Below are 26208 nucleotides of genomic sequence, written 5' to 3'. Positions count from 1 at the left end.
TACCCATAATGCACTTGGTGTAAGAGGTGTCATCTAGGAGAATGCCGAGCAAAGACATGTTTCTAATGTGGAATGGTTGGGTATTTCAAGAGGGATTGCCCAAGTCGATATACAGATGAGCAAAAGGGGGTGAACAACTTGACTCCAGCTAGGGTGTTTGTTTCGATGCAGCCAGATTCTGAGACTGAGACTGAGACTGAGACTGAGGCTGGTTCCTCAGAGGTGGCAGGTCAGCTTTCTAGTTATGATTCTTGTATTTTGCTGACTAGTTTTGGTGCCATGTTGTTCTTTGCTTGTTGCATATAGAGAGGCATAGAGATGATATGCAGATTGCATGGTTATGTTATAAAGAGAATGTGATAATCTATTGGTAAATTCTAAGAGATGAATTAGATTATGGTGAAGAGAAGACTCATCAGTTGATATGATAAGTTTGGTTATGAATGACTTCGGTATGATCCTGGATTTGTATTGGTTAGCCAAGTGTGAGGCAATGCTAGATTACAAGGAAGGGATAGTAACTCTTGGGTTTGAGAGTGAGAAACCCTTGTGATGGTTGGCATTGTGCATGGATTTTATATGCTGATGACATATGTATTTAGAGCTAGTTATCTATTGTAGGGGGGATGCATAGAACTCTTAGCTAGTGTGGTGGATACCACTTAGGTTGTGCCATTGAGATTAGGATAGACTGGAGAAGTCTGTGAGTTTCTAGATGGATTTCCAGGGGATTTTTCAGGATTACCTTTACATAAAGAGATAAATGGTGATTGGATTGGTGCTAGGGAAGGGAATCAGGTCTAGGGCACTGTATTGAATGGCTTTGGCAAAGTTGTAAGAACTAAAAGCTCAATTGTTGGATAAGGTGGTATTCTCCAAGGTGGATCTTTGATCTGGTTAGTACGAGCTGAAGATTAGGGAAAAGGATATGCAGAAAACTGCTTTTTATATCATACAAGAGCGTTGGAGTGCTGGGTGATGTTCTGAGAATTTGGTTAATTCCAAGTTGTTTTTATGAATTAGATGAACGAAGTATTCAAAAATTATCTTAATTGGATTGTGATCGTCTTGATCAACGGTATTGTGATATATTCTTGGTTGGAAATTTGCCAAGGTCAAGGAACGCGTTAGAGGCAGGAGTTCTCTTGGACAGGCAGGATATTATATGTGCTTCAGGAAAGAGTTCTTAGTCTTCTTACAGATCAGGATCAGTTTTCAAGTTGTAATGACACCTCAATGACAGGAAAAAGTGATTGCCTATGCATCATGTTGGTTAAAGGATCTGACCAGAACTAGAGTAGAGTTACCGGTGGGCCAGGTGGCCAGCTTTATACTTGAGATTACTCGTTCATAGAGGATTAAAGGAAAATAGTTAAGTGACCAATAGATGGAAGATTGAGTGAAAAGTCTTAGCTGGATTAGCTAAGGATTTTGCAGTGTTAGGTATGGGTTTATTGAGGTATAAGGATCGAATTTGGGAATCCGATGGGCACTAGGATTAATTGGGAGATTCTGGATGAATCTCATACTATTCTCTTATTCTCTTCATCCGGGCATCATGGAAGATGTAACAAAGTTTGAAAGCTTTATATTGGTGGCCTGGGGTGGAGAGGGACGTAATATAATATGTGGCAAAGTTCTCAACCTGTTAGCAGATCAAGATAGAGTATTAGGAATCAGTAAAACCATTGCAGCCTTTGAGTATTCTATAGTGGAAATAAGGAAACATCGCGATAGGTTTCGTGGTGGGGCTGCCCAGGAGAGTGGGTTAGCATGATTTGGATTGGGTCATTATGGACCAGTATTGAAAGTGAGTCCACTTCTATCAGTAAGGATGAGTAACACAGTTGATTAGTATTCAAACCTCTGGATGAGAGAGGTAGTACGCCTTCATGGAATTCGAGGTCTATCTTATCAGATGAAGACTCTATTATTACTTCCAGGTCTTGGGAGGGTTAAGGAAGGCAATGAGTATATAGTTGGAACTTAGTACAGTTGATTATCGTCAGACTAATGGTAAATCAGAAAGAGAGTTATCCAGTTATTGAAAGGGCACTCTATGAGATGAGGTATGATATAGAATGTATATCACCAATTCATTGGAATGAGATGGGTGAGATGTTATATCTGGATCATGAGGTAGTTCAGGGGACCATTGAGGTTATTGAAAAGATTAGAGCTTGGATGCTCACTTCTCAGAGTAAATGTAAAAGTTATGTTAATTTGAGATGCAAGAACATGGAGTTCCAAGTAGAAGATTGTATCATCCTTAAAGTATCACCATGGAAAGGGGTGAGGAGATAAGGACGAGTTGAACCCTAGATTAATGTGACTGTTTGAGTCCTACATAGGACTGGTCAGGTTGACTTTGGATTTGCCTTATCTTTGGCACTATTAGCTGTATACAGTGAAAGCACCAAACTGTTATGTCCTTCCTCTTTAGCTTGAGGTAACCAAAGGTTTATTAAGATTACTAAGGAGCCGAGTCAGAGGTATGAAGATCGCGGGTTAAGAAGGCATCCAGCTCGAGGCCGAGCTTGAGTTGGAAGTCGTGACCCTTTATAAAGTCAACCACGCAATGTAAACGTGCATATATCCGACATCACGTGTCTGATATATCCCTGAATTCTTGGACACGCAGCATAAACGTGCGTGTTCAGGCACCCACGGTTGGGTTGGGCCATGCGTCCCATTATCCCCCTTACCTACTGATTAGACCACACTTCATTTGTTAGGTTTTAGGAATTAATCATGAATGTCATAGAAGTGACATGATGGGTAAGAGGTCACGGGATGACCCCCCTTGCCAACCCCTAGGTGTCCTCTCCTATCAATATGGAGACCCTAGGAGTTGCAAAGGGTTGGATTCTATTGTGTAAAGAAATACCCTATAAAGAATACTAGAAATATAGCAATAATATTGGCTGGTGGAGTAGAAGGATTTTAACCTTTGAACCACCTAAAAAAGTATTGGTATCATCAGTTCATTTTAAGATCATTCATCTGTTTCGGTTCATTACTTAGCACTAATCCCATTCTCTTAGTTTCTTAATTACCTGTTGGCGAAGAACCGCGTCAACAGTTTGGTTCTTTCATTGAGAGCTTGTTAGATTGGTGCTATCGCAAATACCCAACCATGGTGATTACTCGCTCACGACATGGTAACGAGGCGGACCAACATGATGGGCAGGAGGCCCATCATGCTGCCATCTCCGGTGAGCAAAACCTTGAAGTTCAGCAGCGGCCAGGCAAGCAGCCAATAGGCCAAGATGACACTAGAAGTTTGGCACCCTGACCACCTAATCCGAACCTGGATTTTTACACGGCAGTAGAAATGGAGAATGCTCAGCCGAGGAGTCAACTGGCGAAAGCTAACTAGCAGATTAAGGAGGTGTTGGCCCGACTACCCCCTCTTACTACCGACGCTAACGTCGGAAATAGGCAAGGCGAAACTCATAAGTCCCGCTGGGGTAATCGGTCCAGGCCTAGCTGGTCGGCCAGACCCCTGACATCCAACTCTACTCCCTCATCGCACCGCCGAGAGACAACCTTCGAAGAACTACCCAGGGCCGAGCAACAGTATAGCCGCTCGGTCCGAACTTCAACTCCCAGCTCATTACCACCCTCGAGTGCACCCAGGAGGGCTCGAGGGAATTCTAGAAGGAGATCCGGGGAGGGCTCACAGCGACAGCCCATCCCAGCCAGTCGTCATGCGCCCCGCTCAGACTACGAAGCGCAAGACCCGCAAGTTGGCAGGGCCGAGAGGCCCCTACCTAACCTGATCCGCCCTGACGGGACCAGGATTGCATCCCCGGTCAGACATCCTCCTTCGCCGATAAGATATCTGTCTCCTCCTCGGCCAGTCCGAGATATTCTAGCTTATTGGAGCAGTAGGAGAAACCCACCTTCCGCAGGACCTTCCCATCGTAGCAGGGCGCCCAGAGAAGTCCCGGATCCTCATCCCCAGAGGCGGGCACCGAGCTTCTCAAATGGAAGCTATTGGACCGGAAGCCGCCGTAGTGACCTTTTTGGCGGAGACCTGCGCCAACGCTTAAGCTCGGCACAGAGTCCTCAAGCCACCCCGAGGGACGACCTCCGAGATCGTCTAAACTCTCAGAGGGGAAACCCAGTAGGAAATGGCAGCCATGCTCGCCCAAGGGAAGACCTGTCTGAGGTACGTGACAGTGGGAATGTCCCATATAACCTATCTCAAGATAGGAGGGACAATAACCCGCCAAACGTATACAATGGATCCGGAGTTGTTGAACAGCCCCGGAACAACCAAGGAAATCAGGACAAAACCCTTGAGTGCCTGGCTCAGATGGAGGAGAGAATGGGGAAGCTCCTGTCAGAAAAAGAAAAAGGCGAATATGATTCGGGGGACGAACTTAAGCTCTTCGCTCCCAGCATAGCAGCAACGACATACCCGCCCGGTTTCCGTATGCCGCACCTGTCCAAATTCAACGGAGATGGGGATTCGTCAGATCACCTGGGTATGTTCAATACCCTGATGATGGCCCACAACATTGGCCCCGAGCTGAGGTGTTTAATATTTCCCTCCACATTGACTAGGCCGGCCAGACAGTCATTCTGACAAAATAAAAAAAAGTCAATCAGCTCGTGGAAAACTTTCACTGCTGACTTCATGAGAGCATTCCGAGCTTCCCAGGCTGCCCACATCAAGGCCGACTCCCTAGCCAACGTGAGGCAACAACCCGATGAGCCTCTGAAGGCTTACCTGAGCAGGTTCGCAAACGTCGCTGCTCGGGCTAGAGACGCAAATGATAGCTCCAAGCTCATGGCTTTGAGAACTGGAATCCTCGTCAGAGGGGGACTCTGGAATGAGATACAAAGGAAGGGAGTAAGCTCCGTAAACGAATTCCTAAATAGGGCCCAGGGGTGGATCAACTTGGAGGAGGCCCAAGCCTCAGCTGCAGGAACCAGCCAGGTCATTGAGCAGTCCGCTGGAGTGGGAACAGAGGTCGTGATAGCGACCCAGAATGTTACACAGAATAACCAGTTTGGTGGAGGCAAGAGAAAGGGGAACGGCGAGGGCAACCAACACGACCCAAAGAAGAATAAGTCCGTAGAAAAATTTAAGCCGGTCTACGCGACTTATACAGAGCTCACCCACTCTAGGGAGAACATCTTTCTAGCAAACTCTACTCGCCTCCCCTGGAAGAAGCTGGAGCCTTTAAAGCACCAGAAGGGGAAGCGAGACCCCTCCAAGTTTTGCCATTTCCACAACGAAATTGGACACAATACCGATGACTGCAGACACCTGAAGGATGAGATCGAGACTCTCATCCGAGTCGGCCCCTTGGCTCAATACGCGCGAAACAGAGTTCCCGCAGCCCGTCCAGCTCTGGAAGTCCCGGTCACTCAGCCCGGGTCTCGGGTAGATCAGGACGTCCCTCCTCCAGTGATAGGAGGTCCTCATTTGGCTGGCACGAGCAGAGGTACGCAAAAGAGGTACATCAATGAACTTAAGGCTCATAATGAAGTAGAGTTCGTCCCCGAGCAGCATCTGCCAAAGCAGCAGCGATTGGAAAGGCAACCAATCATTTTTACTGAAGAAGATGCCAACCACGTTCAGTTCCCTCATAACGACGCTCTGGTCATAGCAGTGCAGCTCGTTAATTAGAGGGTTAGGAGAGTGCTGATCGATAATGGGAGCTTGGTAAACCTTCTATTCCGGTCCACGCTGGAGAAGATGGGTTTGTCTGTTGCCGAGCTGAGGGCGACCTCCATGATGCTTTATGGTTTCTCTGGAGAAGGATCAGCGGATATAGGGATGATCGAGCTGGTGATCACCTTAGGAGAGGGACCTCGGACAGTCTCAAAACTCCTTGAATTCGTGGTCATCGACTGTCCCGCCGCATACAATGCCATTTTGGGTCGACCTACACTTATAGCTTTTGAAGCCATCACCTCCGTCCGCCACCTCGCACTGAAATTCCCTTCTTCCACAGGGATATGAACAGTCCGTGGCGATCAACTTGCTGCCAGGGAATGCTACAACATTTCCATGAAGGGAAAATTGAAACCCGGGCAGTTAACAATGGCCATCCAAGGTGGAGAAGAGGAATCTCAGGAACCTTTGCCTAATCCTGAGATTGAAAAACCTCAGAGCGCCGAAGGGGAAAATATCATCTTAAGTGAGGATATTGACCCCCGAATAGGCAAGGATAAGTCTGAGCTCCAAGCTATTGAAGAGCTCAAGGAAGTAAATATCGATCCATAGAATCCCTCATGGATGGTTAAGCTCGGGAAAAACCTCTTTGGCAAGAGGAAGGCGGAGCTGATCAAGTTCCTGCAGGAGAACCTGGATGTGTTCGCATGGTCACACGAGGACATGGTGGGAATTAGTCAAAATGTCATCATGCACACCCTTCATTTGGGATAAGAGCGTTCCTACAAAGTCCCAGAAACAGAGGCACCTGGGAACAACTCGAGCTGAAGCCCTAGAAGAAGAAGTAGCCTGGCTCAAGAAATGCGGCTTTATCCATGAAGCCAAGTTTCCGATTTGGGTCGCCAATCCTGTGCTAGTCCCGAAGCCCAACGGGAAATGGCGGACCTGCATCAACTTCTCTGATCTGAATAAAGCCTACCCCAAAGACTGTTTTCCCTTGCCAAGGATTGACCAATTGGTGGACGCCACGGCGGGGCACAAGCTCATGTCCTTTATGGACGCGTACTGAGGCTATAATCAGATCGCCATGAATCCGGCGGACCAGGAGCACACTAGCTTCATGACCCCAACTAACGTCTATTGTTACAAGGTCATGCCGTTCGGACTGAAGAACGCTGGTGCTACATACCAGAGATTGGTGAATAGGATGTTCGCCAACCAGATCGGGAAGAACATGGAAGTATACGTGGACGACATGCTGGTCGAGTCGAAAACTGGCAATAACCATGTTTCCGACCTGGAGGAATGCTTCAAGATACTAAGGGAGTACGACATGAGGCTTAACCCACAGAAGTGCACTTTTGGGGTCGCGTCTGGAAAATTCCTGGGTTTCATCGTCAACACTAGAGTAATCGAGGCAAACCCCGATCAGATCAAGTCGTTGCTCGAGCTTCCCTCACCTAGGTCGCGAAAGGACATCCAAGGTCTGACAGGAAGGGTGGCAGCCCTTAATCGGTTTATTTCTAAATCCACCGACAAGTGCCTGCCATTCTACAACCTGCTCCGGGGAAATAAGAAGTTCGAGTGGACAAAGGAGTGCGAAAGTGCCTTCCTCGACCTGAAAGCACATCTGGCCGAGCCGCCCGTATTGTCCAAACCAACAGCAGGGGAGCCTCTTTTCCTTTACCTAGCTGTCACAGGAGATGCAGATAGTGTCGTATTTGTCCAAGAAGAAGACTGGGTTCAAAAGCCAATCTATTACATCAACAAGAGACTTCTCGGGGTCGAGTCCCGATACCCGTTGATGGAAAAAATAGCATTCTGTCTTATCACGGCCTCCTGAAAGATCAGGCCGTATTTCCAATCCCACTCAATACACGTCATAACCGATCAACCTTTAAGGCAGGTTTTGCAAAAACCTGAAGCATTGGGACGCCTGTTGAAGTGGGCTATTGAGCTCAGTCAGTTCGAGATTTTGTACACCCCACGAACTGTAATAAAAAGCCAAGCCCTGGCCGATTTTGTGGGAGGATGCACAGGATTCAGAGAAGATTCTGTGGAAGATTCACCCCAAGGCACCTCAGCCCAGGCGCCATGGAAGATCTTCGTGGACAGCTCATCTAATGAGAACGGCTCCGAGGCTGGAATCATTTTGATATCCCCAGAAGGGCATAGATTCCACTCGGCGTTGAGATTCAGATTCAAGGCATCCAAAAACGAGGCCGAATACGAAGCTTTGCTGGCCAGGCTAAGGGTAGCCCAGGAGCTGAAGGCTAGCTCCATTCAATGCATCAGCGATTCCCAGCTCGTGGTCAACCAGGTGCTAGGTGAATATCAAGCACGGGGGACCAACATGGCTGCTTCCCTGGCCAAGGTGAAAGTCGAGCTATCCGCATTTGAACGGGGCTCAATCGAGCAGATACCTCGAGAGCAGAACGCTAATGCAGACGCCCTCGCCAAGCTCACTACCTCCGAGGAGACGGAGACTTTGGGGTTAGTACCGGCAGAGTTCTTGGAGAAACCAAGTATAGAAGAGGTCGGGGCGGAGGTCGAGATGATCAACGCCAGACCAACCTGGATGACCCCCATCCTCGAGTATCTCACTGAAGGAAAGTTACCTGAGGGGTGTAATGACGCACGGTGGATACTGTACCATGCTCCAAGGTATACGATGGTAGACGGGGTGCTATACCGGCGTGGGCACTCCCTACCCCTCCTACGATGTGTTCTGCCAGGCGAAGCAAAGACCATCTTGCAGGAAGTGCACGAGGGTTTTTGCGGGGACCACATTGAGGGGCAAAGCATGGCCGTGAAAGTCTTAAGGCAGGGGTATTCCTGGCCCACTCTGTCGAAGGACTCAGTTTCGTACGTCAAGAAATGTGACAAGTGCCAGCGATTCGCCATTGTTGCCCGAGCTCCCCCAGTCGAGCTAAAGATGATCTCGTCCCTGTGGCCATTCGCGGTCTGGGGAATCGACCTGGTTGGCGCCCTCCCTACTGGAAAGGGTGGGGTCTGCTACGCTGTGGTGGCTATCGACTACTTCACAAAGTGGGCTGAGGCAGAACATTTAGCAACAATCACTTCCAAGAAAGTCCTCGACTTCATGGTCAAAAGCATTATCTACCGGTTTGGGCTGCCAAAGAAAATCGTATCCGACAATGGGACTCAGTTCGACAGCGACCTCTTCACTGAATTCTATGAAAGGTACGGCATTGAAAAAAGTTTCTCCTCCGTGGCCTACCCCCAGGCTAATGGGCAGGTCGAAGCCGTCAAGAAGATGCTAAAGGCGAGCCTTAAGAAGAGGCTGGACGAAGCCAAGGGGGTCTGGCCAGAACAGCTCCCCCAGGTACTATGGGCATACCGGACCTCGCATCAGACTCCTACGGGTCATACTCCTTTCTCCCTGGCTTTTGGGAGTGAGGCAGTCCTTCCTATTGAGATAAAGGTATCTTCGCATAGAGTCCAGGCGTATGACCAGGACCGCAACCACGAACTACTTTGCGAGTCCCTCGACCTGATTGATGAAAGACGAGAAGATTCGCAGCTCCAGCTCGCGCATTACCAACAAAAATCACTCGTTACTTCAACTCAAAGGTCAAAAAACACGCCTTTAGCATTGGTGACCTGGTCCTCAGAAGAGTCTTCTTAGCCGGTAAGGATCCCAAAGATAGAGTATTGGGACCAAACTGGGAAGGGCCATATCAAATAACCAAGGTCATAAAGGAAGGAACCTACAAGTTAGCTCGGCTTAATGGGGAAGCGGTCCCACGAACTTGGAATGCCATCCATTTGAAGAAATATTATCAGTAACACCCTTATAAGGCTTATTTAGAAAGGCCATTTTTTGTTTATCAAGAAATGAGAATTAAATCTTTTTTCATTATTGTGTATATTTGCGAATGTAATCTCAAGTAACCACAAAAGACCCTTTCCTAATTACTTGGGGGGCATATGGTGCCTGGATATAACCAGGTCACCTTAAAGGCTTAGAAGTTTATTCAAATTGATTGATCGATGTTTTTTTTTTAAAAAAGACGAGATATTGATAAAGGATTACTGCGAACTAAGTCCTATCCTGGATATAACCAGATCACCTTAAAGGCTTAGAAGTTGATTCAAATTGGTTGATCAGTGTTTTTCTTAAAAAGCACAAGATATTAATCAAGAATTAACACGAACTAAGTTTTCAAATTAACGTCCTGGATATAACTAGGTCCTAAAACTTAGAAGCTGATTCAAATTGGTTGATCGGTGTTTTTCTTAAAAAGCACAAGATATTAATCAAGAATTAACAAGAACTACGTTTTCAAATTAATGTCCTGGATATAACCAGGTCCTATAACTTAGAAGTTGATTCAAATTGATTGATCGTTGTTTTTCTTAGAAAGCAGGAGATGTTAATAAAAAATTAACGCGAACTAAGTTTTTAAAGCAATGTCCGGGATGCAACCATGACTTATCTTAGAAGTTGGCTCAAAATTGATTATGTTATTTCCTAGAAAATCATAAAATATCAACTGCAGCACCAACAAAAACTAAGACTATTGCCAAAACGCATAAAGGTAAAATGATGCAAATCAGTTAAAAGCAAAAAGTTGGTAAAACCAATTGTCTCGAGGTTAGGAAACCTCATACAAAGTTACAAAAAAAATGTATACAAAGGGTAAAAGGAAAATAAGTCCTAGGCCCCGCCAGGCTGCTCTGATGAGGTCACCACCTCGTCCTCCTGCTCGGCGGCTGCGGAGTTCTCCCCGGTCTCGGAGGGCGCCTCGTGCTGAAGGCGAGCTTTGAATTTCTCCAAGAAGCTCTCCCACGCATCCTCCCCCATGAAGGAGAAGTCACCATCTGGGTTATAGACCCAGCAATGGTACAACATAGCCTCCATGGAGGAGATGGAGGCTGCCCTCTCCGTCGCCAGGGCGGCTTTGGCCTCCTCAGATCGGCTTTAGCAGCGTTCAGTGCAGCCCGAGTAGCCCTAGCCTCCTTGAGATCAGTCCTCGCAGTAGCTAGTGCAACCTTGGTAGCCTCGAACTCCTGCAGCTTAGGCCGAGACGCGTCCAACTCAGCCTACACGGTTGCCAAGGCACCGTTAGCCTCCTGCGCCTGTTTCTTGGCAGTCTCAAGGGTGGCCAAGACAGTCTGGTGTTCCCCCCTTATGTCATTGAGCCTGGCCTGAGATCGGGATATGCTTTGGTGGAGAGCCAGGGCACCCTACAAAAAGCCAAAAAGATGATAAGGCAACTGCCTTAGATAAAAAATAATAAACATATGATGCATAGCGAGCAAGGAATACCAAAGGCGAGGTCAACTTACCGTGAGAGCCATCCCCAGTGAAGACTCCATCACATTCTTCGGGCTCCTTTTCTCGATCGCCATCAGGTCCGTCTTGGTGGCATTGTAGTAATGGTCCACAGTGTAGCTCATCGTCTCGTAGACCGTTCCCCGAAAGACGTTGGGGATCTTCTCCAGAGCCCGGGGATTCACCGAGACGCGCACCTCGGGGGTTGTGGCTGCCAAGGTCCCGGGGGGCACCTCCTTATCCCAAGCTGGGTCGAGAATTTGCGGGGGAGGAAGGGGCATCTTCATAACAGGAGGAGGCGTAGGCAGTTTCTCCGGAGCTGCCGGAGCCTGATTTTTCCCCTTTGAAGGAGACTTAGAAGTACTCCCGATGGTATTCTTTTGGCAACCGGAGCTTTTTCACCGAGGGCCCAGAGGCCCCGGAAGGGTTCCCTCTAGGGAACATGGCTCGCAGGTCATTGCCTCCTGGCTGAGACATTTCCTCTAAGAAAGCAAAGGCAAAGTATTAATATACAGGTAGAAATATTTGTGCAAGACAACAAAAGTTAAAGGGAAAACAGATCTCAAGTATATTGAAATGGATCCTACCCTCCGAGCTAGAGGAGGAATCATTGGTTACGACCATCATCCCCGGAGCTGCAGCGGGTGAATATAGGATAATGACTTCGCGGGCAGGAAGAGGTTCCGGGTCTGAATCTGGCTCGGGACTAGACTCTTCTACATATTGCCTAAGGCCCGGAGCTACTATACCCTCCTGAAGGGAGGGCCACGACCGAATATTGGTCCCATACTCCTCGAAAAAGAATGACCTGAATACTATGGTGTTATCTATGACTACAGTGCCCCTAAGGTGGCTACTTTCGTAATCCAGCACGAGCTGGTCGACGCAATGGAGTACGGTCATATCGCAGTCTAGGTCACTTCGATGACGTTGAACGGGGCTGGTTGGGATTGAACCTAACTAACCGAGGGTCTGTGGTGGCCCTATCTAAGTCCCTAAACATATAAAGATTACCTTGCCCAGAGGGACCGGCGGCTGCTCCGAACCGGACCCTCTCCTCGTCTGTTTCTTGGGCGATCTCCAGCTCCCGTTTCCGCCTCACAAGGGGCACCTCGTCCTCCTCATCCTCTCCTTCCCCCGTGGCCTCCTCCTCGGGGATGGGTGCTATCTCGCGAGCTGGAGGGAGGCCCCGAGGTCTCCTCAAGGCCAAAGTATGGCCGAGAGAGATCAGCTTGCATGCCAGCATCGTCTCGTCTGACACGAGCTGGCGATAGTCCTTTTCGCTGGGGGGCAGCCCCGCCAAGGTCTTGTATTGACCCCCGAGGGTCACAGACTTGGTTGTCCTCGCGAAAATGGCTGCATGATTGTTTCTAAGTCAGGAACAAATGAGGGGAGCTATTCAATAGTCAACTCATGAGCTAAGAGTAAAAGATACTTACGAGGACGGTTGAAGTAATAAAGTTCGCAGTTGCGAAACCCCTTGGACATAAAGAACTGGTCTTTGAAGTCATTGGAGTGACTGGGCAACTCGATGACCGCACCCGTGTTTGGAAAATGGGTCAAGTAGTAGAACCCATCGCCTCTCCCTCACTGCTCCGGGCTGGCCTTGAGGGAGAAAAAATATAAGATGTCCGTTGGGGTGGGGACCTCCCATTCCTGCTTCAGGAATAAATATTTCAACCCCGCTAACAAACGGTAGGAGTTAGGGGGAGCTGGAAAGGGGCCAACTTCACGTAATTGAGGAAGTCAGCAAAATATTGGTCGAGCAGGAGGAAGGCCCCAGCCTTGAAGTGCTCATCACTCCAGGCTGCGTATTCTTCATTGAGCGGCGCGCAGCTCCGTTCACCTTCTAGGGGAGGTCGGGCAACCAGGGCGCCCCTCCCAATCTCGATATTGTGGGAAAGGAATATTTTATTCACTTTCCCCTGATCGGTGATCTTCGAGATGATCCTCTCGGCCTCGAAGAAAGTGTCGGGTGCCACCTCGAGCTCCCGCTCCACGGCCGGCCCGAAAACGGGGATTGGAGAGTCCGTCACCACCTCCTTTCCTTTGGATTGTTGAGAAGACGAGCTGCCAGTGGTCTTCTTAGGGGCGTTCTTCTTGGGTCCCATCGGGTTACCTAACGAACAAAAGAAGAAAATTTTAGAAAAGGCGACCTAGGCATAAGAAAGAATCTGAAGCGAAGTGTTTCCTTTGCACAGGCTGAGGTAATCTCAGCCCGTGGAGAGTGAGACCACGCGGTTCTATGAACACGTACCTGTGCTCCCAACGGATCCCCGATTACTCGAAATTCGTGTGTCAGGAGGGTCAGGATAAAAGTTTTCCTTGGAAGGAAAGTTTCAGTAGGCAAACAGTGCAAAAGCTGCTTGTGAAGCGTGTCCCCTAAGCTACCCAGTTTTGCACCCAAAAGGCTGGATATTTCAAACAGACATACCAAAAATCCTACCCAGAAAATTTCCGCAGAAAGTGTACCATATGAGCCATGCTCCTAAATGGTTTTTTCTACGATCGATGCCCTAAAATAGAAACCTACGCCTATCATACCCACAAAAAACTAACAGAATGTTGCATGCGGCTACAGGAATGATTTACCTAAGCTATAGTGAAGAGGAAATTTGAAGCATGCATAAGCAGAACACTTACAGAGTGTTTTACTGTGGGGAGGATGAAGGGGTCGTCTGGGTTGGAGCCTCATCGGAATAGCTGGTGCCAAAGCCTCAATGGAGCTCTCGCGCCTGAACTTCTGGAACGCTGGGAACAGTAACCGGAAGAAAAAGAGGGCTTTTTGAGGATGAGAAGGAAGAAGAAGATGGGAAATTTAGAAAATTTTCAAATAAACGGGTGGCCCATGCGTAAGGTGGCCACCCCTTTTATATACGTAAAAGGCCAAGTGAGGAGGGTCGTTGGATTGCCCTGATGTGCGATACGAGGCTCTCTACTCGAGAGGTGAAACGACAGCCGAGTATAGGCTAGGCCATTTAATGCGGTTCTCGGAAGTCGTACTGTCACCAACCATGATGCTCCACGTAGTCGACGATTGCGTAATGGGAAGAATGTGAAGAGTCCATAAGGAAGCCTAAAAGCCCCCACTCTGGCCCCAGATGACGTCAAATGCCACGAGCAGAGGCTTGGGGGGCAAATGTACGCCCTAATTTTCCATGGGCTATTAGCGAGCTGAAACATGGTGTAATTATATCAACCACGTGGAGGCCACATGCCCGGAGCTGCTGTTGTTAGGTCCTACCTGTTTAGCTTGAGGTAACCAAAGGTTTATTAAGATTACTTAGGAGCCGAGTCAGAGGTATGAAGATCGCGGGTTAAGAAGGCATCCAGCTCAAGGCCGAACTTGAGTTGGAAGCCGTGACCCTTTATAAAGTCAACCACGCAATGTAAACGTGCATATATCAGACATCACGTGTCTGATATATCCCTGAATTCTCAGACACACAGCATAAACGTGTGTGTTCAGGCGCCCACGACTTGGTTGGGCCGTGCGGCCCATTATCCCCCTTACCTACTGATTAGACCACACTTCATTTGTTAGGTTTTAGGAATTAATCATGAATGTCACAGAAGTGACATGATGGATAAGAGGTCACGGGATGACCCCCCTTGCCAACCCCCAAGTGTCCTCTCCTATAAATATGGAGACCCTGGGAGTTGCAAAGGGTTGGATTCTATTGTGTAAAGAAATACCTTGTAAAGAATACCAGAAATATAGCAATAATATTGGCTGGTGGAGTAGAAGGATTTTAACCTTTGAACCACCTAAAAAAGTATTGGTATCATCAGTTCATTTTAAGATCATTCATCTGTTTCGGTTCATTACTTAGCACTAATCCCACTCTCTTAGTTTCTTAATTACCTGTTGGCGAAGAACCGCGTCAACAAAGTTGTTTGTTGATGGGTCGTCAAACGAACACAACTCTAGAGCTAGACTTATTCTTATTACGCCCGAAGGGCTTCGCATTCATGGCACACTAAGATTTGGTTTCAATGCTTCAAACAATGAGGTAGAATACAAACCTCTCCTGGCAGGATTACGACTTGCAAAGGATGTTAGAGCTCCAATAGTAGACATATACAGTGATTCACAACTGGTTGTAAATAAAGTATTGGGTGAATATCAGGCTCAAGAAATAAAAATGGCCTCCTACCTTAGTAAAGCTAAAGTTCTTTGTGTACAATTTAAATTTTTTACCATACAACAAGTGCCCCATGACAAATATTTTAACACTAATGCCTTAGCGAAATTGGAATGTTCTAAGGATGTCGATACTCTAAACGTATTACCGGTTGAGCACCTTGCTTAACCTAATATAAAAAAATTGAAAAAAATGCTACTGATCGATAACACCCCATCCTGGATGTCCTATTGCAACATACTTGGAGCAAGGAATGTTACATCAAGACAAAAATGATGCTCGAAAAATTTAAAGGCAAGCTGCTAGATACATAATCACTGATGGAGTAATGTACAAAAAAGGATACTCGATGCCTCTACTTCAATGCATTACTAAAGAAAAAGCAGATCGGCTAATGATCGAAGGACATGAGGGATTCTATGGAAATTACGCAAGGGGCAAAGTCTAGCTAAGAAGATATTGCAAAAAGAGTATATTTTGCCAACAATGAATGAAGATTCTACGAAGTATGTGTGAAAATGTGACAAGTGCCAAAGATTCTCCAAAATACCTCGAGTAGCTCCCAAAGAACTTAAACATATGCAAATTCCATGTCCCTTTGCTGTGTGGGGGGATTGATCTAATCAAGCAACTACCAACAAGAAAGGGTGGAGTAAAATTTTGCAGTAGTCCCAGCGGATTATTTTACTTAATGGATTGAAGTAGAACCACTGGCAACCATTACTTCAAAGAAGGTGCTCAATTTTGTAGTAAAAAATATCATCTGTAGGTATGGGCTACCAAAGAAAATAGTTTCAGATAACGACACCCATTTTGACAGCAATATGTTCACAGACTTTTGTGTTTGGCATGGTATCACTAAAATATTTTCAGCAGTGGCACATCCTTAAGAATATGGAAAAGTAGAGGTTGTCAACACAACTTTGAAGGATGTGATGAAACAATGACTAGAGCATGCTAAAGGCAATTGGTCAAACATTCTACCATAAGTGCTATGGCCATATCGCACTATTGCTCGTACCTCAACTGGCCATACTCCATTCTCTTTAGCTTATGGATATGAAGCAATGATACATGTTAAGTTAACTCCCCCATCACATCCAAGGAGTATGTACGGCCAAGAAAAAAACCAGCAATTGCTAGCTAAAACCCTTGACCTGATCGATGAACAAAGGGAGAAATCACAATTACGAGTGGCTGCTTACCAACAGAAAGTGGCCTGGTACTTTGACTCTCGTGTCACAGATAGAAAATTTTCCCTAGGAGATCTAGTATTGTGACAAGTTTTCCAAAACACTAAAGACAATGCAGTATGAGTTTTAGGACCCAATTGTGAAAGACCATACCAATTTGTAGAAATTTTATAGCGAGGAACGTATAAACTTGCTCGATTGAATGGTGAACTAGTAGTAAGATACTAGAATGGTTAACACTTGCAGAAATATTATCAATAAACACTAGTCGAGAGGCACACTTTGCCCACTTATTCTGACCAGCATTGTTCTAGATTCATTTTACTTGTAAAGGCACGATTATTCCCTAATTTTTTATTATATCCTTAATTTTGGTTGTAAGGTATGAATTGCCCATTTTTTACCACCAATTATTACTTAGAAAATAATTTTATTTTTGTTATGTAGTTATCATGCATGTTTTTCCCTTAATATGACCAATAACCTCTAATTAATTCAATTCTTAATGTTTTCATTAAAAAAATTCATTGCTCATAGAACTTTTTATTCAATAGACAGGTTTTGTCCGTTTTATTACGAGATATTTACAAGGGAGTGTGCTAGACACACTAAATTTTGCCAACTTTTGTTATTGTAACAAGTATTGCTTAACATGTGAGATATTTTAACAACATATCAGTATACTACTTTAAGAAATTAATTCGAGCAACTGTGTTAGCACAGCTAGGACTGGTTACTTGGAAAGTGACCAAGGACTTACCTCCCTAATCACTTGGGGGGCATATAGGGTATACATAGTCGCACATAAGCAAATAAGGAAAAAAGCACAACTGAGTAGCACTTAGAAAATTTTTCAAAATTTATAAAGTGTTGTGCTATGTTCATTAAGAACATGAAAATATATATAACATTTAAATTTTTATATCAAGTTAAAATTAACAAGCAGTATATTGTATATAAGGCAAGAAAATTATTACAAAAATAACTGAGATTAAAGGTTGTTCGGTCAGCACCAATGTTTTTTCACCACAAACCTGACGATTCTGGTGACCAACAAATGAAAAAAAGATATATTATATACTTCCAAGAAAACTCCCCCTCAAGGCTTCACCACCTCAGCATCGTCCTGCTCAGGCCTCTGGTCACCATCAGGATTTAGGGAGACTTCTGAGGAAGAAACATCTAACTCTTCCTTCTCGCGCGCTAAACATTTAGCAATCTCTTTATTCCGAAGGTTGACGGGCAGATAGTTGAAGTTGGATCCCTTATTTATTTTTCAAAACATGAAAAAACAATTGAAGGTCGCACTCCTGAACCTTGTTAGGTCTGAAGAATGTGAATCCTTCTCTTTGGTTAGCTCCTCCTCGAGTGCCTTTTTCTCATCCACCAACTTCTGTTGCTCTGCTTCCAATTGCTTTACGCTCTCCTCAAGGTCTATCCTCATCTGCTCAAGCTCCTCGATCTGGTGTTTTTCCTTAAACCCCCCCCCCCCCTCCTCGAGCGCCTTAATCACCTTGTCCTTGTTTTTAACCTTGATGATTTTTTCGTTCTAATCATCCTGAAGTTCCTTACAAAGGTTGTAGTTGATAGTGTTTGAATCCTTAAAGCCCTTCATGTAGGATCTCATTTATATAAGTCTATATGCATGCTCCCTATTGCACAAATAACATACAATAGAAAACATAAATAGATACATAGAAGTGATATTCATACAAAGACATGTAAATACAATAATAGAACCATTAGAGTACTTATGAGATGTGTAGTGGAACAATGACTACACCCTTTGGATTCCCTAACATTTTGTCCTTGTTGAATGCTAGGTATTTCAAGGAATCCAAACCGCTTTGAAACAAGACCACAGTCTTCCAAGTCTTTCTCTAAAACAACCTAGTGTGGGCAAGTCTCAACACATGAGAAGATAATTCCTAGAGAGAAAACTAAGAGAGTGTGGGCGACTAGGTATAGAATATTAGGAGTGAATTTTTACCTTGTCAAAATCATCTTTTTTTTTTAATGCATTCTATAACACTAGTATATATAGGCAATTAGCTAGGACATAAAATAGGTTTTAGTTACCCATTTTATTTTCATTATTTAATAGTTTTAATTAATTAAATACTTGTCAAAATTAACCAATTATAATTTTGGCCTTTATTTAATTAATATTAATACCATTCTATCAATATTAACAAAATTGTCCCAATCGTCTATAATACTCTCTTTTTGAGACTTTGCAATAATGTCTTCTATTTCTTTTCTCACAAAATATCAATAAATAATTTACCATTATTTATTTCCATTGAACTAGTCAATATTATATTTTTATAATTAATAATTAAATTAATTATTCAAGACTACTAGGTTCATTTTGATAAGAGATGACATGGGGACCATGGATCCATGAACTCAAGCTCCAGTAAGTTACTGTGAGTTTATTTATAACAAATAAACTCACTACCTTATTAATTCATCGTGTCTCCACTATAGAGTAAGAATTACATTCTTGAATTCATAGATCGCTTTACACCAAATGTAAATATGTCATCCATTGTTATAACCATAACCGTCATTCAATCCTCTATAAATGATCTACTAATAAAATGGGTGAAAATTACCATTTTACCCATCATTGGTATTTTATCCTTAACTACCACTAAATTCCTTGTAAATGATATTTTCGTAAACTTAATTACAGAAATGAGTAGTGTATCATTTAACACTTGAACCAAGCTATAAGAACATTATCATTTCACTTCTTAAACAGAAGCTATAGATTACATGTCTATGATAAATTCTCCCACTCAATTATACTACCAAATCTCGAATATGTAAGTATGAGCTAGTCCGTAGGGTATGCTGGTAACAAACAAATCAAAAAACTTGAATAATACAATTAGCAAAATATTAATCACTCAGAATTAAGATTGAATATACCCATGGTCAACGTTGTGATATGATTAGATTAGATAATAACGATACTTACTTATCTTATCAATAATCAATATTTGTCCAGTCCAATGTAACAAAATATATTCGTTCTTAACTACTTGGTCAATGTCTTGGATAAGACATCACACCTCGAATGTGTAAGTAGATCATATTGTAGATTACCAAATCAGTAAAAATTCAATGCACTGACATAATCTTTGGACTCGTTCTTTTGAACATATAGTTACAATTATAATCCACTATGACCTAGTCACTATAATTGTAATTATTTATATGTTCAGAATTTTATAAATGTATGTATTATTCCAATAATCATGTAATAAAACAAGCAAGCAACACGATTATCAAAATAAATAATTTATACTTCTTTTATTGACAATATAAAATCGTGTTACATGTGCAATATGGTTTTATAAGGGCATAAAACCCAACACTTCACGGTCGCCCATGATTTCTTCAATGACTCCGCAACCTTGAGGGCTTTAGTTTGGGTATGGGCGAGTTATCATACCATGAGAGAACGTTAGAAATTAGATTTGAGCAAGAAACTTAACAAAACATTAGAGAATTTAAATGGATACTTACTAAAAGGAGCTCAGACATGGCGTGACCCAGTCGCGAGTCCACAGATGAATGCTTGTGGTCTATAAAGGATTCAATACTCAGGCAGTGTTGAGCAAGTATTTGGGCCCAGGAGGAGAGGTCCTCCACAACGACCTTCAATTTCCCTTTTGCCTGCTCGGTCTGAGCAGCACTTGGGCCCATGGATGGTTGGACAACAGGAGAAGGATTAGGTTGGATGGCAGGAGACTCTCAATCAACAAAGGGATTTTAAACAAGAGATGATGAAGAAGGTACCACAAGAGAGGCAGGAGTAGGTGGATCGCTCCTTAATTGCTTGGCGACAAGCTCTTTGCTCGAGCCGACTTCATGGGTCACTTTTATTTTTGTTCCTCTTTTAGTCGAGGCTAAGGGTGAAGCATAGAGGTCAAAAATGTTTGACTCAGACATTGCTGCAAAAAAAATGATGAATGAACATTATAGAAAAAGTTTAAGAAACACAACGAGCAACAACATAGAGCTTATCTCAACATTTAACAAAATTAAACAATTCGCCAAAAACCTATATTACATAGAAATTCCTTGTTGAAATTGGAAGAGGAAAAAATATCAAGAGGATCATCCTCTTCATCCAGCACCTATTTGCCCTTCCCTTTATCTGCATAAGGTGATAGAGCTCTTGGGTGAGGAGCTTCCTTTTGCTCCCTAATGTTAATCCCTATTTTCCTCCTCCATTGAGGGACAGGGGTCGGTCGGATCACCCCACCTCCTCTCCAACTGCCTGGTCAGCAGTTCTTTTATCAGTCGCACCCTCAGTGGTACCTCCCTCATGGTTCTGGTGGGCGTCGAGCAGACCGACCTCTCTCAAATTGTCTTTCGTCATGAGCAGTCTGTAGTTTTTCTAGTTGAAAGAAAGTCTATTCAAGGTTATTGCTCATCTTACCATGTGCGATGTAGGAAGAGGTTTTTCCCACAGACCTAAAGTCACGAAAGGAAATAAAATTGAGCACTAGTTTCAAGGAGGAATATGAAAGAGAAAAACTACTTGGTAGTTAGTTGGGCATGACGGGATTAATTGGGAATTTGTAGGATGACTCGAGGAATTAGCGAGAATGGGGGTTAGTGACTGTTTTACCCTTAAGGGCAACTAGGAGGTTGGGTTAGCATAAGGGGCATTTTGGTCATTTCAATTATGGGATAGAGTTAGAAAATATTAGACTTAGGCTAGAACATATCAGAATTTCTTAAAATCTCTCTCTCTCTCTCTCTCTCTCTCTATCTCTTGCAAGTTTTCTCTCTCTCCCTCTCTTGTGTTTTGTGGTTCAAGGAGTTCTTGAAGGGAGAAGCTTGGTTTTAAGTTGGGAAGTCTAGGTATTAAAGCACATGGATTGAAGAACTGAAGCTAGGAGTAGGCAAGAAACAGTTAAGGATTTAGCTATCATTGAGGTAAGGTTTCAGGTTTTAAATTGTTGGATTTCTGGTTGAGTATGATCATGTTGAGGGGTACTTAAGGGGACTCTGAATTTGGACATTTAGGGAAGATTGAATAGTATTCAACGCTTTAGGTGTTGTTTCTAAGGTGATATTTTGAATTATGGACCTGGTTTCGCTTGAATTTATATTTAGGTTGAAGTCTAAGGTTGTGACATGGAGAAAAACGTAGAGAAACCCAAGGATTTCTGGGTTCACGGGGGTGCACTGAGACCTATTTCATGGGCATCGCGACCCGCGTGCCCCAGAAGGCCATGGGAGAGCTTGCTGACTTGTGGGCGCACCGCAGCCCTAGAGGGCAAGTCACGGCCCACCTCCACCCTAGAGCAAGAGGTTGGTGCCTCTGGCTTGAGGTTCGCCGTGACCCATAGGGCCAGGTTGCTGCCTGCCTAGGCAGCCATAGCCTAGGTTGGTTTTTAGACTTGGGGAGGCTCAGGGATTTGAACCTAAGCGCTCGAAACAAATTCTACTAACCAGTTTGGTATAATTCGAGGTCTCAACGGCTAGTATTTGTTCCCTAAGCATGTAATTGGATTATATTTTTGATAGTTATCCATTGATGTTTGTGACTAGGATTACTGTTAAGGCTCAGGATTGGGGATCGTGCTCGGGACGGCTTCACATCCTCCGCTCTGGACTCGAGGTAAGAAAACTCCACCCATGTAGTTGTGAATGGGACTGAGATTCCCTATAAATTAACATATGTGTAATGTGAAAGTACAGCCTAAGGGAGTCGGAGCAGAAGATAAGCGTAGTGAATGCATCTCTGCCTAAGCGATCCGAGATCAGCTAAATAACCAAAGGGATCGGCCTAAGGGTGCCGACACCTAAATATTTGTATTAAAGATTGTTTTATATGTTTGGAAGTATATGTTTACTGTTGCCTAATTTATTGCTTGTACTTTTTTGTTGATTGAACTAGTAGATATAAAGTTTCCTATGCACTTTTTATGTTATCTATGCTTGTTGATTAAGGTTTTCTTGCTGAGCCTTGGCTCATGGGTGCTACGTGGTGCAAGTAAATGCATGGGAAAGCTGGACCAACCATGAGTTGGAAAGCTTTGGGGGCAGAGGGTACATCAGCAGCTGCTCAACCACCATGGCCGAGGGAATTACAGGGACTAGAGCTTAAACTTGTATTTTGCCATTTAGACTGGCTACTATTGTATTAACTTTTGAGGGTTGAATCTGTCATGTAAATCTTATTTTTGGGATCCCATGTATCAAAGCTCTACTTTAATGAAAATTGACCATTTTACAAACAAAATCTTTTAACCCTAACCTATCACTTGACTTTAGATACACATTTATGTTCAAATGACTTGATTAGCAAGTCTTGCACTATTCTAAACACACAGTGTAATGATCTTGGTTATCCAGTGCGTTAAAACTTGGTATCAGACCCATCTACGTTTAAGGGTTCCTGAAGACTGGTTGGGCATGTACACTTGCCGCTAAAGACAAGCTCGACTTAGGGTTCGGTAACCATATATTTTATTATGTTTTTGAGTGTTTAAATGAAATATAAATGATTTAACTACACGATTAATAGGGAGCATAAGATATACTGATAGGGCCTGGCCCTTGACTATTATGTGAATAAGTTAAGGCGTGCTTATTAGCAATGCTATTGTATGTGAATAATTGTTTAAATGCCTATTTGCACTATGATTTTGTATTGTTAGTTGAGTTTTAATGTTGGACCATGGGATGAATATAAACATGTTATCATTGCCTGACTAGCCGAGTCATTGATTGCAAATAAACTTGGATAGTTATGCATCCTACGCGATCAATTTGACTAGCCGTCACCGGGGTCGAGGCTAGAGATGATGAGTAGGTTCAGAACCCTTTACCAGTCCCTAAGAACTGGCAGCAGCTGCTTTCTGATATGCAAGTTAGACTTCAGATTCACGAGGAAGAGAATTGCCTTCTGAGGCAGCAGGGTCTGCCAGGGAGTGTTGCGCCTAACTTGCCACCTGTTGTAGCAGCAGCTATACAGTCACCTGAGTTTGGAAACAAGTGGGAGCCACTTTATGAAAGGTTTAGGAGATAGCATCCTCCAATCTTTGAAGGCAATGACAGGGTGGCCTATGCCACCTATATGCTTAGAGAGGATGTCAGCATTTGGTGGGAGGTGGCATCCCAGAATCGAGATGTTTTTACTCTAAGTTGGAATGAGTTCAAAGATTTGTGCAACCAGAAATATTAAAACGTTGCCGTCAGGGTGGAAAAGGTGGCTGAGTTCATTGGGTTAGTGTAGGGTAGCATGACAGTTACCGAGTACGCCCTGAAATTTGATAGGCTATCGAAGTTTGAACCTTATCTAGTGCCTACAGTTGCAACTAGGCAGGATAGGATTGTTCGAGGGCTTAATGCTATGATTGCCTGAGATGTGAGGATCACATCAGTACCTGGGGAGATAACTTATACCCACGCGGTTGAGAAGGCCCTCACTATTGAGGAGGCAGAGAACAAGATCTGGAGGGAGAATGCTGCGAGATGGGATGTTTGTATGGTAGTGCCTCCATTTACAAGGTCTGGTAGGGGTGGAGGCCCCATTGATAAGAAGAAGAAGACCTCTAACAACTCAACCACTACTACTCCTGATAGGAGGGGGTGGGGTGCCCAGGGAGGCCATGAGTCATGGAGAAGCTATCTAGAGTGTAGTAGATGCCATCTGGGCGAATGCCGAGCAAAGGCCTGTTACTTGTGCGGGGTGGTTGGACACCTCAAGAAGGATTGCCTGACATTGAAGAAAGAGGAACCAAGGAAGGTGGATAGCTTCACTCCAGCTTGAGTGTTTGCCTTGACACAGGCAGAGGCTAAAGCTAGTCCCACGGTAGTGACAGGTCAGCTTTATAGCAATGGCTCTCCATATATTGTATTGATTTATTATGGTTCTACACATTCATTAGTTTCTAGTAAAGTAATAGATAGATTGTGTAGACCTAATGAGTATTATACTACAAGGGTTGGGACCATACTACCTATAGGGGAGATGGTAGTGTTTACCCAAAAAATGGCTGCTGATGATGTGGCAGGGATTTCTCCCACGTCGTTGACACGTGGCAGAAGTGTTGTTCGACTATCGACCAGAAGCACATCACTTCATCGGGCTTAATTATTAGATACGACCAGTCTGGTCGTATAGTTTGTTTTATTTACTTCTAAAGTTGTAATCTTATAATAATTGCATTGGATATTTCCTCATTATTACCTTGATACGCGGTTATTAAGGAAAGATATGGCCCGTTGGCCAATGTAACCCTCCTTGAGCCTATAAATATGCATGAAATAGCTCAAGGAAGGGACTTTTTTTTTTATCCCTGAATCTTTTCGAGAAGATAGAGAGAGAAAGAGAGCTATAGTGCAATTATCCATCGTTTCATTGTATTTCTTCCAAGGTTTGTGAAACTCAAGAGCCCTAGTTCTTTGATCACAGCTTTGAGATTCAATATTAATAATAGCACTAAGTGGACGTAGGTCATTACCATCCTTTGGGGCCGAACCACTATAAATCCTTGGTGTTTTCTTCTTTTGCATTGGATTAAACTCTTAATTGTCATTTTATCTTTTGTCGTACATTTGACTCCGTGTCATTGGCCAAATCAAGGGTCAACATTCTGGTGCTTTCATTGAGAGTTTGACAAAAAAACTGTGAGAAAATCTAATGGCAAAAACATCCAAGAAGACTGGACAGGCTGCTGGCGCTGCACCATCCCAACCTCCTCCCCCAAATGTGGCCGAGAATGAACCACATTTGGAGTTTGATGAGGAGGAGTTAGATTCTGAAAGTTGAGGGCAATGCTAGGAGTGTTGCAGGATGAGTTGGCTAATCTAAGGGCAAATCAGGAGAATGTTGCGGAGACAATGGCACTGCAGCAAAGAGAAATATAACGCCAGTGCCAGGAGCTGAGTGAGCGGCAGGAAGAAATGGATTGTCGGCACAGGGATCCCATGGCCTCCCTTGAAGTAGCCATTCAACTGGCTAGGATTCAGGCTGTGCCAACCTCCCAGCCACCGAATGCGCCACCTCAAAGAGGTCCCAATCCAAGCCCTCCGCTCCAGCCGGCATGCCCTCAAAGGCCAGAGTAGCCGCCTGTGGCTTAGGATGATGTCCCACCTAGGGATCCTGAGCAACAACATCCATCTCTGGCTGGTCGAGGCAATCCCTAATGCCTGAGGCGGAATATGGCAGGGTAGCCGCCCCGTAGCCCTAGATGCCCTGGGGATGAAGAGCCAAATCTACGGAGCAGAGGATAGCGTCCTTCTGCCAACAGGAGGATCACCGAGTCAGGCCCTGCGATTAGGGGCCCCCCCGGCATAACAATGCACAGGGACCCAACAACCAACGTATGCCTCCCCCTGACGCTGGGGAAATACCAGCCCGAGGAAGAAATAGCGTGAACAGCTGGTCACGCCATAGTCACCCACAATTCAGAGATGGCCATGACTATAATGAAGCTGATTCTGGTAGAAGAAATGCTGGTCAGAGAAATGAGGAAAGAGGTGGAGGCAGAAGCCCCCCACCTAGAGAAAATAGGCTAGCTAGCCACAACGCTAGGGGGTAACCCAGGCAGCAGAACGTCTTTAGTCGACTAGGAGTTAGCGAGCAGAGACGTAATGACGATGATTTAAGGGACGTACTTCATGACCGTTGTGAGAAGCACGACGAGTACGCTCCCCTAGCACCGGTGGCTCCAGCAGTCCCAGAAGTTGTTCAGGCTCAGAATGATGCTCTGAACCAAGTGGTACAGCAACTGGTTGGGGGACGAACGTCCCATATCGAGTACAATAGGAGGAGGGGAAGTCCCTTTGTACAAAGGATTGCTACGGCTAAAACCCCCAGTAAGTTCAAGATGCCAACATTGCCGAACTTTGACAGGTACAGAGACCCAGTATCTCACATTAATAAGTTTGAGATACAAATGG

The sequence above is a fragment of the Humulus lupulus genome, chromosome 6 (assembly GCF_963169125.1).
Source record: "Humulus lupulus chromosome 6, drHumLupu1.1, whole genome shotgun sequence".
Classification (NCBI taxonomy): domain Eukaryota; kingdom Viridiplantae; phylum Streptophyta; class Magnoliopsida; order Rosales; family Cannabaceae; genus Humulus; species Humulus lupulus.
The sequence above is the reverse complement of the archived record's forward strand: the minus strand, read 5'-3'. Positions refer to the sequence as shown.